General features: G+C 38.9%; 2 non-coding genes across 2 annotated transcripts; both read left to right on the forward strand.

Moving 5' to 3' along the window:
* Nucleotides 1-1,089: 1,089 nt before the first annotated feature.
* Nucleotides 1,090-1,162, forward strand: trnaa-cgc (transfer RNA alanine (anticodon CGC)). Its single transcript has one exon. It is a non-coding gene; the product is annotated as a tRNA-Ala (tRNA).
* A 2,922-nt stretch (nucleotides 1,163-4,084) lies between these two features.
* trnaa-agc (transfer RNA alanine (anticodon AGC)) lies at nucleotides 4,085-4,157 on the forward strand. Its single transcript has one exon. It is a non-coding gene; the product is annotated as a tRNA-Ala (tRNA).
* Nucleotides 4,158-15,335: the final 11,178 nt, after the last annotated feature.

The following is a 15,335-nucleotide window of genomic DNA, read 5'->3' on the forward strand; positions in this document are numbered from 1 at the left end:
TTGCATGTGAGAGGTAGTGGGATCCTCCAAAAACTGCTCTGTTCTCATTGTCAAAAACTTTCCTTGAGAACCTTTTAAGGTACAGCTGCACACATTCATGCATTTATCTTGCCAGGCAATCATGTGGCAGTCCTGCAATGCATAAAATCATGCAGATGTGGGCCAGCAGCTGCAGCTAATGTTGTGGGGATTCTCTGCATGTGAGAGGTAGTGGGATCCTCCAAAAACGGTTATGTTCTCAGTGTCAAAAACTATCCTTGAGAACCTCTTAAGGTACAGCTGCACACATTCATGCATTTATCTAGCCAGGCAATCATGTGGCAGCCCTGCAATGCATAAAATCATGCAGATGTGGGGCTGCAGCTAATGTTCACTTTAACCATCATATTGGGGTATGTAAGTAAGTCTTGCTTTGCATGCGAGAGGTAGCGGGATCGATGCCTGCATCCTCCAAATACTGCTCTTTCCCCAGTGGTAAAAATTAACTCTGAGAACCTTTTCAGGAACAGCTGCACAAATTCATGCATTTATCTTGCCAGGCAATCATGTGGCAGTCCTGCAATGCATAAAATCATGCAGATGTGGGCCAGCAGCTGCAGCTAATGTTGTGGGGATTCTCTGCATGTGAGAGGTAGTGGGATCCTCCAAAAACGGTTATGTTCTCAGTGTCAAAAACTATCCTTGAGAACCTCTTAAGGTACAGCTGCACACATTCATGCATTTATCTAGCCAGGCAATCATGTGGCAGCCCTGCAATGCATAAAATCATGCAGATGTGGGCCAGCAGCTGCAACTAATGTTGTGGGGATTCTCTGCATGTGAGAGGTAGTGGGTATTTTCTCTTTACCAAATATAAGGCCATCTCAGGCAAACATTTAAAAGAAATGGATCTTCCACCCTGTCTGGTAATAATGGCCACATGGCATCCCACAGAGATCAGTTCTGGGTCGACTGCTCTTTTCTATCTACAATACATCTCTGGGACAGGTGATTGAGTCTCATGGCTTCTCATACCACTGCTATGCTGATGACGCCAAGCGCTATTTGTCCTTCCAGCCTGACGATCCATGATATCCAGCCATATAGGCAGGGGGATTAGCTCAGATGGTAGAGTGCTCGCTTCGCATGCGAGAGGTAGCGGGATCGATGCCCGCATCCTCCAAATATTGCTCTTTTCCCAGTGTCAAAAACTAACTCTGAGAACCTTTTCAGGAACAGCTGCACAAATTCATGCATTATACAACTAAGCCAATCATCTTACACCCTGTCTGGTAATGTGGAGAATCTGTATTGCGTGGAGAATCTGTATTGCATGCAGGGGGATTAGCTCAGATGGTATACCGCTTGCTTAGCATGTGAGAGGTAGTGGGATCGATGCCTGCATCCTCCAAATACTGCTCCCTTCTCGCTGTCAAATTCTATCCCTGAGAATCTTTGTACAAATACTATCCTTGAGTACCTTGTTAGGAACACTCTTATACCTTCATGCACTCAGCCAATCATGTGGATGCATTGCAAGTAGCTTCAGCTTATGTTCACTTCAATCATCATATTGGGGAAAGATGTGATCTCAGTGATTTTGTCCGTGGCATGATTGTTGTTACCGGATGGACCGGTTTGACTATTTCTATAACTGTTGATCTCCTGGGACTTTCATATACAAAATTTTCTAGAGTTTACTCAGAATGGTGCAATAAAGAGAATAACATCCAGTGAGGAGCAGTTTATACTCTATATTGTCAAAAGAACTGAATAGAAAACAGAAGAGATACATTATATGACCAGAAGTACGTGGACACTTGAACATCACACCCATATGTCTTTCTTCCACAAACTTCCAAAGTTGGAAGCACACAATTGTATAAAGTATCTTTGCATGCTGTAGCATAACAATTTCCCTTCACTGGAACTACTATGTACAATAAAAAATTGTGATTACAAAGTGAATACAAGGTTTAAGTGCAATTCTTTGAACAACCACACATACACATTGAACAACTGTACAAAAATAAACAAAATATTCAGTGCAAAATAGTTGAAGATTTCCAGTGCAAGAAAAACTATGTAGATGTCTTCAGCAAAGGTGCTGACATGAAAAAAAAACCAGCTGTTTAGGCCGCCTTCCTCTGTTCAGCCTCAATGACTGTCACCATGTGCCCTAGACGTCCAAGTAGAGATGCTAAGGTATCATTCATACTTGTCATGATGTCTTGATGCAGCGCTCTTATTTGCAGCATGAAACGTTCATCCTCAGCTTCAAAATATTCCAGCAGATCCTGGTTACTGTCACATTTTCTTTTTCCTGTGTAAGAGAGGAGTAACAAATTAGAACACAACTTAAAGGGAACTAGTGTTATAATAACATACACACAGGGAAATTTTGGATGATGCTTGTTGTGCAAAGCAATGCCATTATGTGCTCTTCTGCTCTTCGGTGTATGTGATGAGGCAATACCGCTCGTGGAAGTCTCTGCCTCCTCCAGGTCATCTTGCTGATTGGAGCAGGAGTCTAAATAGCTACAAGGGAACAAAAAGTCAGCATGCAGGTCACTCTTACTTATTAATGCAGTGCGTTATCCATAAAGCGGACTATGCTGTAGTGCAACCTATAGTTTGATTTGCATTGTGTAAATTGTGAAAGTGGACTGCACACTGATGAAACAAGCATTACAGAATTTCACTTACTGTTAAACTTGTGCAAGTAATAGTGATAAAGAAATCTGATTTGATGAATCGTGTACTTAATGGTTTTTCAACTCTTGGCCCTCAAGGTGTCCTGTCCTGCAGAGTTTAGTGTGAACCATGATCAAACTCAACTGCCTGTAACTTTCCAATTCTGAAAATCTTGGTTAGCTTCTTCAAGTGAGTTTGGTCATGGAGGAAGCAAAACAATAATGCAAGACAGTGGACCTCGAGGGCCAGAGTTAAGAAAACCAAAGGTAGCTAGTAAACATGTTAGCCGGCGGCTAGCTAGTTCGAACAGCATAACACATATTCTCATAACGTTAGAAAAGCATGAATATAGGCTTGCTAGTGTTGAATACTGTTGAACCGACATGTTTAACCTCTTGGTTGTTAATGTTTAATGCAACTCCGAAAAAAGCTGTTAAATATGGCGCCTTTCAAACTGCGATCTGTAGTGAAAACTCTGTCTACTGACGTCACAGGTGCTCCTGTTTGAGACTAGCAAGGTTTCAGGGCTGGTTCGACTCCAGGAATTGGGCAACGGCCCAGGGTTTTTTGTGTGGAAAAGCACAGCCGGGTTCAAGATTGGACTCCGGCCCTGGTGGAAAAGAGCTAAAAACATGTTCCAGCATGACAATGCCCCTGTGTCCCTGTGTGTGCGGAGTTTGCATGTTCTCCCCGTGCTGCGGGGTTTCCTCCTGGGTACTCCGGTTTCCTCCCCCAGTCCAAAGACATGCATGGTAAGCTGATTTGTGAGTCCAAAGTGTCTGTAGTGTATGAATGGGTGTGTGAATGTGTATGTGATTGTGCCCTGCGATGGATTGGCACCCTGTCCAGGGTGTACCCTGCCTTGTGCCCGATGCTCCCTGGGATAGGCTCCAGGTTTCCTGTGACCCTGAAAAGGATAAAGCGGTATAGAAGATGGATGGATGGATGGACGGATTAGTAGTAGTAGAACTTTTCATATGTTTGTCATGATAATGATCCTTACAACATAGGGCTCTAATTAAGGCATTACATAAGTCTATCTAAAGTCAGCGAATTTTAGCAAACTGGATATTATTCAACAAATAGCTCATTTAAACAAAAAAGTCTTCAACTAAATAATATGTATTGACACAGTTAATGAATGTGTGTGTGTGTGCGTGTGTGTGTGTGTGTGTGTGTGTGTGTGTGTGTGTGTGAGAGGCCACTAGGCGGCGACATTGTCCTGTGTATAAAACACACACCGGCGCCTTCAGTCTCCTCAGAAAACCGGAGAGAAACTCATACAGAAACCTGAATTTATAGAAGTGCTAATCATAACGACTTAGTATGCAGTATCACAGCTATAATATATACACACACCATATCGAATTAATTTGAGTCATTTTCCCCTTCTCTTGAAACATGCCTAATAGGGGGATTAGCTCAAATGGTAGAGCGCTCGCTTAGCATGCGAGAGGTAGCGGGATCGATGCCCGCATCCTCCAAGCAATATTTTTGACTCACAAAGAAACATATGAACGTTCGTCTTTTACGCAAAGGCATATTTACAACAAACTACAGCAGCACCTGAACTAAATAATCAAATATTAATCTAATTACTGTGACGCCACATACTGTATTTACCCATTTATTGTGATGTCACCTATTTATCATCATTACCCTCACTGTACCTGACCATGTGTACTTAATTAATATGCAGGTGTATGTACAATATGTATACAATATGTACACACACACACACGTTACAGTAACACAAATAAAATATATAAAGTAATATACAAATAAAAGTCACAGGAGTAAATAGACAGAACAAAAACATTTACAGCTAAACGCTACTTAATCATTTCAAGAAACAACAGAATAAATGAATAAATAAACAGATAGATAAATAGGTGACATCATAATAAATAGAAGAACAAGTGACATCACATTGTGCCCTGCGATGGACTGGCACCCTGTCCAGGGTGTACCCCGCCTTGTGCCTGAGGCTTCCTGGGATAGGCTCCAGGTTCCCCGCGACCCTGAAAAGGAGTAAGCGGTTGAAGATGGATGGATGGATGAAGTGACATCACAATGAATAAATAGGTGACAAATTGATAGATAAATAGGTGACAATAAATAGATAAACAAATGAGTGACATCACAATACACTACACAGTTTTAACTCTAGAGGCCCAAATGAACAAAAACGCCACAATTAACACATGGAATCAGAAATCCCATAATAAAGAACATTCAGCACGAACACCACAGCAATTGGCATCCATAATACACACATATGCAAACACGCACACACACACACACACACGCAAACACGCACACATGCCCCACACCCCATCTGCTGAAATATAGTCACATGATTGTTGCAGTGTGGTATATGTTGATAGTGTGCTGTAGCCTATAAGCCTATTAGTTTTACAAATGCTATACATGGTGCCCGCCATTAATATTGGCACCCTTCGTAAATATTAGCAAAGAAGGCTGTGAAAAATTGTCTTTATTGTTGAATCTTTTTATCTTTTGTTCCAAAAATTCACAGAAATATCAAACAATTGGAAACAAAACACAGGTTTATCAAAAAAACCTTTGTTTAATATAGGTGTGCAACAGTTATTGGCACCCTTTTAGTCAATGCTTTGTGTTACCTCCCTCTGCCAATATTACAGCTCTGAGTCTTCTCCTATAATGCCTGAGGTTGGAGAATACCTGGCAAGGGATCTGAGACCATTCCTCCATAAAGAATTTCTCCAGATCCTTCAAATTTCGAGGCTTCAAATTTCGAGATTTCTTCAGTTCACCCCACAGGTTTTCTATGGGGTTCAGGTCAGGGGACTGGGATGACCATGGCAGGACCTTGATTTTGTGGTCAGTAAACCATTTTTGTGTTGATTTTGATGTATATTTTGGATCATTGTCCTGCTGGAAGATCCAACCACGGCCCATGTTAAGCTTTCTGGCAGAGGCAGCCAGGTTTTCATTTAATATCTGTTGATGTTTGATAGTCCATGATTCCATGTATCCTAACAAAATGTCCAGGTCCTCTGGTAGAAAAATAGCCCCAAAACATTAAAGAGCCACCACCATATTTAACCGTGGGCATGAGGTACTTTTTCATATGGCTACCTCTCTGTGTGCACCAAAACCACCTCTGGTGTTTATTGCCAAAAAGCTCTATTTTGGTTTCATCTGACCATAGAACCCGATCCCATTTGAAGTTCCAGTAGTGTGTGGCAAACTGAAGATGCTTGAGTTTGTTTTTGAATGAGAGTAGAGGCTTTTTTCTTGGAATCCTTCCAAACAACTTGGGGTGATATAGGTGACTTCAGATTGTAGTTTTGGAGACTTTCTGACCCCAAGACACAACTAACTTCTGCAATTCTCCAGACATGATCCTTGGAGATTTTTTGGCCACTCAAACCGTCCTCTTCACAGTGCATTGAGACAATATAGACGCACGTCCAATTCCAGGTTGATTCATAACATTTCTTAATTATTGCCCTGATGGTGGAAATGGGCATTTTCAATGCTTGTGCAATTTTCTTAAAGAAACTTCCATTTTGTGAAGCTCAACAACCTTATGCCGCACATCAAAGCTACATTCCCTTACCCATTGTTATGAATGACTAAAGGAATTTGTCCTATGTGTTACCTCATATTTATATCCCTGTGAAACAGGAAGTCATGTTTGAACAATTTCCTGTTCCTAGTCACCCAGGTGTACTAAAAAAAAAAGTAAAATATTAATGAGAATATACTTCAAATATATTTTTTTTTCATATGAATTCATAGGGGTGCCAATAATTGTGGCACACGCATATATTTAGCAAAGATATTTTTTTGATAAACCTGTGTTGTGTTTGCAATTGTTTGATATCCATGAGAGCAGAGTATTTCTGTGAATTTTTTTTTTTTACCAGAATATCAAAAGGTTTAACAATAAAGACAATTTTTCACAGCTTTCTTTGCTCATATTTACCAAGGGTGCCAATATTAGTGGAGGGCGCTGTAGTTGTATATAAAGCTGTATTACATCAATTAAACAGTAAAGTCTCAAACCAACACTGTCTACAAGAATGAAATTTAAAGTAGCAGTGGGTATGTTTCTGAAATACAGAAAGGCTAGAGGTAATTGTTAATTTTATTACGATAGATGGAGATATATACAATGACAGAGTGATGACAGTGTAACAAGTGATATTACAACACAGAAAGATAGAAATAGACATCTGTATCGAAACTACACTCACTTCTCCATCCATTCATCTTTAAATGTTATGTTTTAATTGTCAACATAGTCGGTTAATGATGACCTAATCATGATGGGTGGAGTGGCTGTTGTGAGAATGTAACTGAGTTCTTCTCAAACTTTTTTACAAATGGGGTCACAAGAGAAACTTCCCATCTACTCTTTTGTTTCATTCATTCATTGATTGATTCATTCATTTTAAAAATGAATATTAGAGAGAGATTGTTTGTGCTAATATTTTTGGGGTCACACATTCAGACAAGTCTTATTTAAATGAATAGGGTGCATGTTATTTTGGACTTTTTACTATCCTTACACTGCATTACTGTAATGAAGCAAAAAAAAAAAGAAGGCTCCCATCTCTCTACCAATGCTGAACAAAAAGCATTGTCTCTTAAATCGCATACACAAACCAGTTTTCTTATTACAGTTAGTGTTCCAATTTTGTAAACCTTTAAACCTTCCGAAAGTGCTCATTTGTGTGCATCTTTTGGCTTTTCTCCATTAGAAAATACATTCGAATGTAAGGTTAGAGTTTTCAATTTGAAACACAGCTCATGACAACAGTCATGATGACAGCAGAAAGTTGTGAGGGACAGCTCATCAGTGTGCTTAATGTCACTGTGTATAAAATGTAACATTTTACAGTTTGACTTGGAAACCTGACAGGGATGTTTTGGCTCTGCAGTGCCGTCTAGAGATGTTGCTTTTAAATCGCCCAGATGTACGTAGTGAGTGTGTGAATTATAATGCTGCTGGCACAACTGGTGCTTCTGCACACATAAACCAGGCTGATCTGCTTCACATGGGGTCGTACAAATGCGGACCCGAGTAGCGTTCACATTCACGCGAATCACGGCACAGATCCAGTGCAACCGAACTCAGACAACCTCCTACGCTCTTAAAAATGAAGGTTCTTTAAGGGATTATTTACAGCACCATAGGTTATACAAAGAACCTTCTTCTTGTCAAGAACCATTTTTCATTGCATAGGGTTCTTGAGTTGAGCTATATAGCTCTGTGGAAATTAAAGAAGTTCATGTTTTATTATAGGTTCTTCAGAGCAGTGTATTGGTTCTTCAAGGTATCATCCCTTAACAGGTTAAAGTGAACCCTATAAGGTTCTTTGTAGGACTGGCAATGGTTCTTCTGGCATCACTCTTAAGAACCTAACTTTAGTTCCTTAAAGCACTAAGGGCTTTTTTTTTTTTATTTTAAAGAACTTATGATAACATGGCTTCTTGTGGCACTGCTGTGGAGAACCATTTCTGGGTTCTTTAAAGCACCAATAAATAGAGTGTTCTCTAAAGAACTTGAAAGTAAAAAGTTCTTTGTGCAACTTAAAAGGGTTCTCCTGTGGCACCAGGCTGAAAAACCCTTTTTGGTTCTAATTGGAACCTTTATTTTTAATAAAGGTTCCTGCGCTTCCTGGACTGCATGACAGCTTTCACATTATCAATTTTTCATGCAAACCGTGCTCTGTTTCAGACTGAACCACCAGTGTGAAAACTCCCTTATGCAGCAGTGTGCAAATACGAATTATTTGTTTTTACACACTGTCCTTTTTCGAGAATATTACATTTATGGTCAATTATTATCAATAATAACTGACTTAGAATCAACTGAAATTGATATATGATTGCAGAAAAAATGACAAACTACACCTTTAAGTAGCCTATAGCATCATGACAGATTGTGCTTTTACACTTTTTGAACTCAGCGTTTTGGAAAGCTCTGACACGGTCCGTTTCTGTTACACTCCCAAAATCTGCCACGCGCCCACGCAGGCTGCCACGCTCGTGCGCCGGTTCCTCATTTTAATAAACTCAGTCCATAAATATGGAACCCTGCGGCAGCTACAGCAGCTGTGTTCAGTCGAATCGATCCTTTTGGTTCGTTTAATTGATCGCCTCATCTTATTCGGTGTAGCGAAGAAAGTGCCTGAGGCGCACAGGCAGAGACAGGCGGCAAGTTTTCGGTATGCCAGCAATTCTCGGGTGCGGGTTGTCAGATTGAACTGACTATTTTCAATCCCAAATGTTGTGTAGTCTATAGACTGTGAGTCTACAGGCGACTTGTGATGGATTATACACACAGGGTCATTGAGGCTTTATGATTGACATTGTGTCTGAGTCTCACACACACTGTAAAAAAATGCTGTAGATTTTACAGTAATATTTTACGAAGTGTAAAATTATTCAAGACATTTGCTAATTTGGGTGATGCTGGAAACATCTGAGCTGAAGGTCATTGTTCAATGACCCAAGCAGGGCAGTTTGGAGCTGCTGGGATTTCAGCACACAACCTTCCGAGCTCAAAGCCTTAACCACTGAGCCAGCACAACTAGCTGTGAAAGCAAAGACCATATAAAAACATGTCTGAGGCACACAGGAGCAAGGCGGTGGTGGGTTTTTTTTTTTTTTTAATCAATCCCAATCAAAAATGGAGCTGGGCATTATGTCAACATTATTTTGAGTTCGTGACAAATTTTGTCACGATACGCTTTTCTGTGATGTCGTGATATCGTGATATATTTCTATTATTAAAAATGTGTACAAAATAATTATTATTTGTGCAGATTTTTTATATAATTATTTTCATTTACATTTTTTCATAGTAAATAAAAATTATGTTTTTCTAAATATAAAAAAGTAACTTTTTGTAGACATTAAATCATCAAACTGGCTTCTTCAATGCAACAATACTGTTTTGATTCTAGTTTGCTTACAAACCTACGCTATTAGGCTTTATCATGATTAGAGATGGTACCCACTCGATACCGACAATCTGCAGCAAAAATGAGATATTACAGGGGGAAAAAGAACACATTTTAACTGATCCTGGAAAAGATTTAAAATTAATTTGGAATTTTTTTTTTTTATCTTTATTATTGGAACTGGAAATGTTTACATATTACAAGAGGATTGATAGTATTTGTATTTTCTTAGGACTGATTTTATACTTATAAATATAGTATACTTTTCTACTTATAAATTATATTTAGACAATATTTATACTTTATTATATAGTATATACATTGTTATATTTGCTATGTATTTCCCCTGTATTTTAAGTGATTCTGTTTAAAACATCATTTAAAGCTTAGTGTCATATATATATATATATATATATATATATATATATATATATATATATATATATATATATATATACACACACACACACACACAAACACACACACACCCCTCAGATAAGTATCAATACTTATCTACTGATACTACTCAAGCTTTTAGCATCAGTATTGCAAAAAATAAAATAAATAAATAAATGTCTAATCATGACTCATATTGTGTATGACAGTCTTTGAGATTCATGATGTGATTTTTTTATTTTCTCCCTGAATCAAAAATAATTCTGATGATTAATTTTTAAAGTTGTTGTCTGTATCAGAAGCACAGATTTTTTCCATATACTTTGATGGCATTTTACAGTCGAGTCATGTAGACATGGACAAAACAAGCTAAACCCCAGAAATTATGTGATATCCATGCAGCACAAGCTCACAAGCTCATGCAGCACAAGGCTGTAATTTATAAAGCTGTAGTAATGTTTGCTAACCAGATACGGATTTGAAAATTTTGTAAAGTTCACTGAGTGAAGCAGATTGTGTGTCGCTTTCTGACAGAATTCGGAGTCTAAATTGTCATATTGTCCAATAATTTACTTAACTTCACTGCAGTATTCAGTGCATAGCTATTAGCTCACTCCAGACTAGCTAGCTGACTCAAGCTAACTCGACAGGATTTCCGAGAAGATTGTTTACAGAACAAAAAACACATTTAGTAAAGTACAATGACTTAATCATCTATTTCAACCCAGCATCAATAATGCTGATGTCAGCTTCCAAACATGCCTTCGCTAAGTTTGCATAAGCAGTTAGCGAGTTAGCTTGGGTGCTAATGTGATAAGCATAAACATTCTTAAAAAAATAAATAAATACATTAACGGTTATTTCTAAAAAATATAGGCACACAGTTTCCTTGTCTGTCTGTAAATTATTAATGCTACAGTTTTTTTTCAGAAATGACTAGAGAGATAAAAGTTATTTTATTAAAAGTAACAACAATTTTCTCAATCGTATTGCTTTTTGCTCTGATGAGCAGGACTGAGAGTCATTCTCAGAAAAAATTAGAGAAGTTTCTGATTTAAGTTTCTGAGTTAAGAGTTAGCTCCAAATTGTTTTTTAGTGGTGTCGTTCGTAAATCAGTTGAATCTTTGAGTCAGCTCCTCGAGGTGAACGTTGGAGGTGCGTTATGGTGATTGGACTGCTGAGAAAAATAAATAAATAAATAAATAAATTATATATATATATATATATATATATATATATATATATATATATATATATATATATATATATATATATATATGTGTGTGTGTGTAATTAACTGGAGATGCTCAGTATAGTTAAAGTAGACATTTGTTTTTTTAAAATGGAGTGGAGTAAAAGCTAAAGCTGAAAGAGTCATCTACACACAGTCAAGATCAAATATTCCTGAAATGTATTTAAGACCAAAAGCAAAGTATTTCTGTTGTGTTATTTAACACCTCTGAGCAGTTCTAGAATACTGAACTTCTGAAGAAATCATAGAATACTGAGCAACTAAAATAATTCTAGAACAGTGAGCAGCTTAAATAGTTCTAGAACAGTCATTTGATGAAGTAGTACTAGAATACTGCACAGCTAAAGTAGTCATAAGATACTGAGCAGCTAATATTAGTGCTAGAATACTGATCATGTGAAGCAGTTCTAGAATACTGAGCACTTGAAATAGTTCGACAATACTGATCAGCCAAAGCAGTTCTAGAACCCTGAACAGCTGAAGTGTCATATAATACCAAGCAGCTAAAATAGTTCTAGAATACTGAGTAGCTAAAATAGTTCTACAACACTGAACAGCTGAAGCAGTTCTACAAAACTGAACAGTTGAAGTAGTCATAGAATACTGAGTAGCCAAAATAGCTCTAGAATAGTGAGTAGCTAAAATAGTTCTACAATACTGAACAACTGAAGTAGTCATAGAATACGAAGCAGCTAAAATAGTGCTAGAATACTGAGCAGCTGAAGAGGTCATCAAAATATCGAACAGCTAAAATAGTTCTATGATAATGAGGAGCTGAAGTAGTTCTGGAACCTTGAACAGCAACTAACATAGTTGTAGAATACTCAACTGCTGAAGTAGTTATAGAATACTGAGCAGCTGAAGTAGTTTGGAAAAAGTGAGCAGCTAAAATAGTTCTAGAACACAGAACCAACAGCACAGAACAGCTAAAATAGTCATAAGATACGTAGCAGCTAAAATAGTGGTAGAACGCTGAGCATCTGAAGCAGTTCCAGAACTCTAGTGGCTAAAGTAATTTTAGAATACTGAGCAGTTGAAGCAGTTCTAGAATAGTGACCAACTGAAGTAGTTCTAGAACATCAAACTGCTGAAGTAGTTCTAAATTAATGTGGATGAAATAGTTCTAGGCTGTCCTGGTTGGAGAACTGGACCTGACAGAATCTTTCATAATAAATAAATAAATAAATAAATAAATGGAATGACCAATCACAGACAGCCTGTGAAACATCATCAAACAGCTTGTGTGACATCATCAAAGTGAAACCGCATAGCAACAAGAAGCTGATTGAATGTTAGGCAATTATGGCATGTTCATATTCAATCTTATCAGTTTGCTTTTGTTCCTTATTAAGTGATCTTTTTGTGAATGATATCAATGTAATATTTTATAAATAATGTGGAATACCATCTGTCTCAACTTGTAAGCAATCCTCAGATCATCCAATTTGTTGGATAGTAAAAAAAAATGTTTTAAAAGGCCCCCCCCCCCCACACACACTTTTTTTTACCGATATCATTAACCATTTACATACCAGTTAGAATTCAAAATGTAACTTTTGGAAAATACATGTCAGACCTGTATAAATGATAGTGCCCATAAATAATCAACAAATGTACCACAATTATATCCATAGCCCCAAGTTATTTTGTTTCGGCCCAGTGGAAAAGAAACTCATTTGGGAGGGAAACCACCCAATCTGGCATCGTGTCCCCCACAGCTGAAATGGCCTTTGAAGTGCAGGGTCTGGTTCTGTGAGAGAGCTCTGGGTGCAGCTGGACATGAGCTGCTGTCACTGAAGCGTAGCAGACGTTGCACTGGGAAACCTTTGAGAATGAGCAGGAGGGAGGGAACAAGAGATGTGTGAGGGAGAGTGACAGATGAAGAAATGGGATATTGAAGAACAGCTCCAAGACACACACGTGAGCAGCACGAGGATGTTTTCTGAAACTAGGCAGTGTTCTATTCGTTATTGACCCATTTTTTGTGTTTCTATTAAGTGAGGCCTACAGAGATACCTCAGTCTCTCTCTTTCTTTCTCACTCACTCACTTACTCACTCACACACGCACACACACCCAGACACACACACACGCGCACACACACACACGCACACACATATCTAGGAGAGGAGGTGGAGGCTGGACAGAAACAAGCTGAAATTACTTTGTTTATTACAGTTGCGTAATTAATATGGGCATCATGCCATTACAGTAATGCATCTACTCATTCCTCTCTCTCTCTCTCTCTCTCTCTCTCTCTCTCTCTCTCTCTCTCTCTCTCTCTCTCTCTCGCTCTCTCTCACCCACAGAGTCCATTAACCACAGAGACCTGAAACACACAGGCTGATGGCCTCCCTCTGGCCACTCCACTTCATCTTCCTCCATCATGCCTCAGTCTTTCTCGCTTTATCTCTGTACCTCATTCCCTTGTTTCTCATCACATCCATTTTCCCCAACTTGTGTTTACCCAAGGTCACGAGCAGTGTGTGGATTCATAAGAGATTCAAATCCCTCCACTCCACTTCTGATTATCTGTTTCCACAATTTCTCTCTCTCTCTCTCTCTCTCTCTCTCTCTCTCTCTCTCTCTCTCTCACTCATTCACTCACTCTCACTCTCTCTCTGTGTGTATCTGTCTGTCCTCTGTGCCAGTTTGTTGATATTCCTGGTTGAAATCAGGCCATGAATCATCATGGCCTCATTTTTATGATTAGGGCAAGATCCACCTGAGCCCCAGTAACTAACTAACTAATTAACACACACACACACACACACACACACACACACACACACACACTTTCATCATTCTATAAGAAATTCATACAGGTTCTGTCCAGTCACTTTTTTTTTCATCTTCCTCTTCTTCGTGTAGATGAATTTAGATCTATAAAAACTATAGTCCCTTTTATTCTGTTTGTAACCATTGATGATGTCACACCCCCTCAAACACACAGGAGGGGAAGAAAACCCAATAGCACTCTAACTAGCTAAGCTAGTCAACACGGCTGTCATCCTCCTGTTAAAAAAATTACTATTTCAGAAACAGCTGATATGGGATTTTTACGGATAACACTAGAATTTCACAGTATGGTGAGGGGGAAAATACACAGTGAGCCGCAGTTCTGCAGAAACACCTTGTTAATGAGAGAGGTCAGAGGAGAAAGGCCAGACTACGTCAAGCTGACAAGAAGGCTACAGTAACTCAAATAACCGCTCTTTACAACCGTGGTGAGCAGAAAAGCTTCACAGAATGGACAGTTTACTTTTTACTTAAATGGGCTTCCTAATAATCTGGTTGGTGAGTGATTCTGTAAAAAAAAAAAGAAAAAAAAGAAAAAAATGAGTTGCATTATTTTTATCAGTGATAAAAACAAATGTTGTGAAAATGATACTAAATCAATGTAATAAATGAGTCAGTATATTAAAATAAAAATATATACATATATCTTTTCTCTTCTGTCGCGATCCTGTGCAAACAGAATGAGCCACAGAGAGTTCAGAAAGTGTATTACTCTCTGCTCTTGTTTTATTAAAGAGGGGGATGGACACATTTTATGTGTGAAGTGTATGGAAGTGGAGCATGCTGCAGCAGCCCTCAAGGGGGCTGACTGCACTCATTGTGAATGCTTCACAATGAAGTGGCTCTGCTCCCGGCTCTCTTGCTTCTCAGCCGAAGTGAGATGGGTTTTGGAACCTCAGGACTCTGTGCTGGCCACTGTCAAGGCAGCCAGCCGGCTCAAATCATGGCAGTCCCATATGGATCTGGAGGGGGGACCAGAGACGAGTGTTGTTCTATCTCTTGCTCTTTCCTCCAAATCCAACTCTCCGCTTCCGGGTTTTGGAGCTCACGAAGCAACTTCTCCCTCTGGTATGGAGAGTCAACCCACCCTCTCTAACTCTGAGGAGCGAGAGGGGGGAGGCAGTGCATCAAGAACAGAGAGTAGCTCTCAGTTCTTAAAAGAGCTGCTCAAAGTGATCACTAGGGCAGTTGAGAAGTTAAAATTACACTGGTCCGCGGAAGAGAAAGAGGGTTGTGGCAGACTGGACAAGCGCT

Source organism: Ictalurus furcatus, chromosome 14 (assembly GCF_023375685.1).
Source record: "Ictalurus furcatus strain D&B chromosome 14, Billie_1.0, whole genome shotgun sequence".
In the NCBI taxonomy this organism is placed as follows: domain Eukaryota; kingdom Metazoa; phylum Chordata; class Actinopteri; order Siluriformes; family Ictaluridae; genus Ictalurus; species Ictalurus furcatus.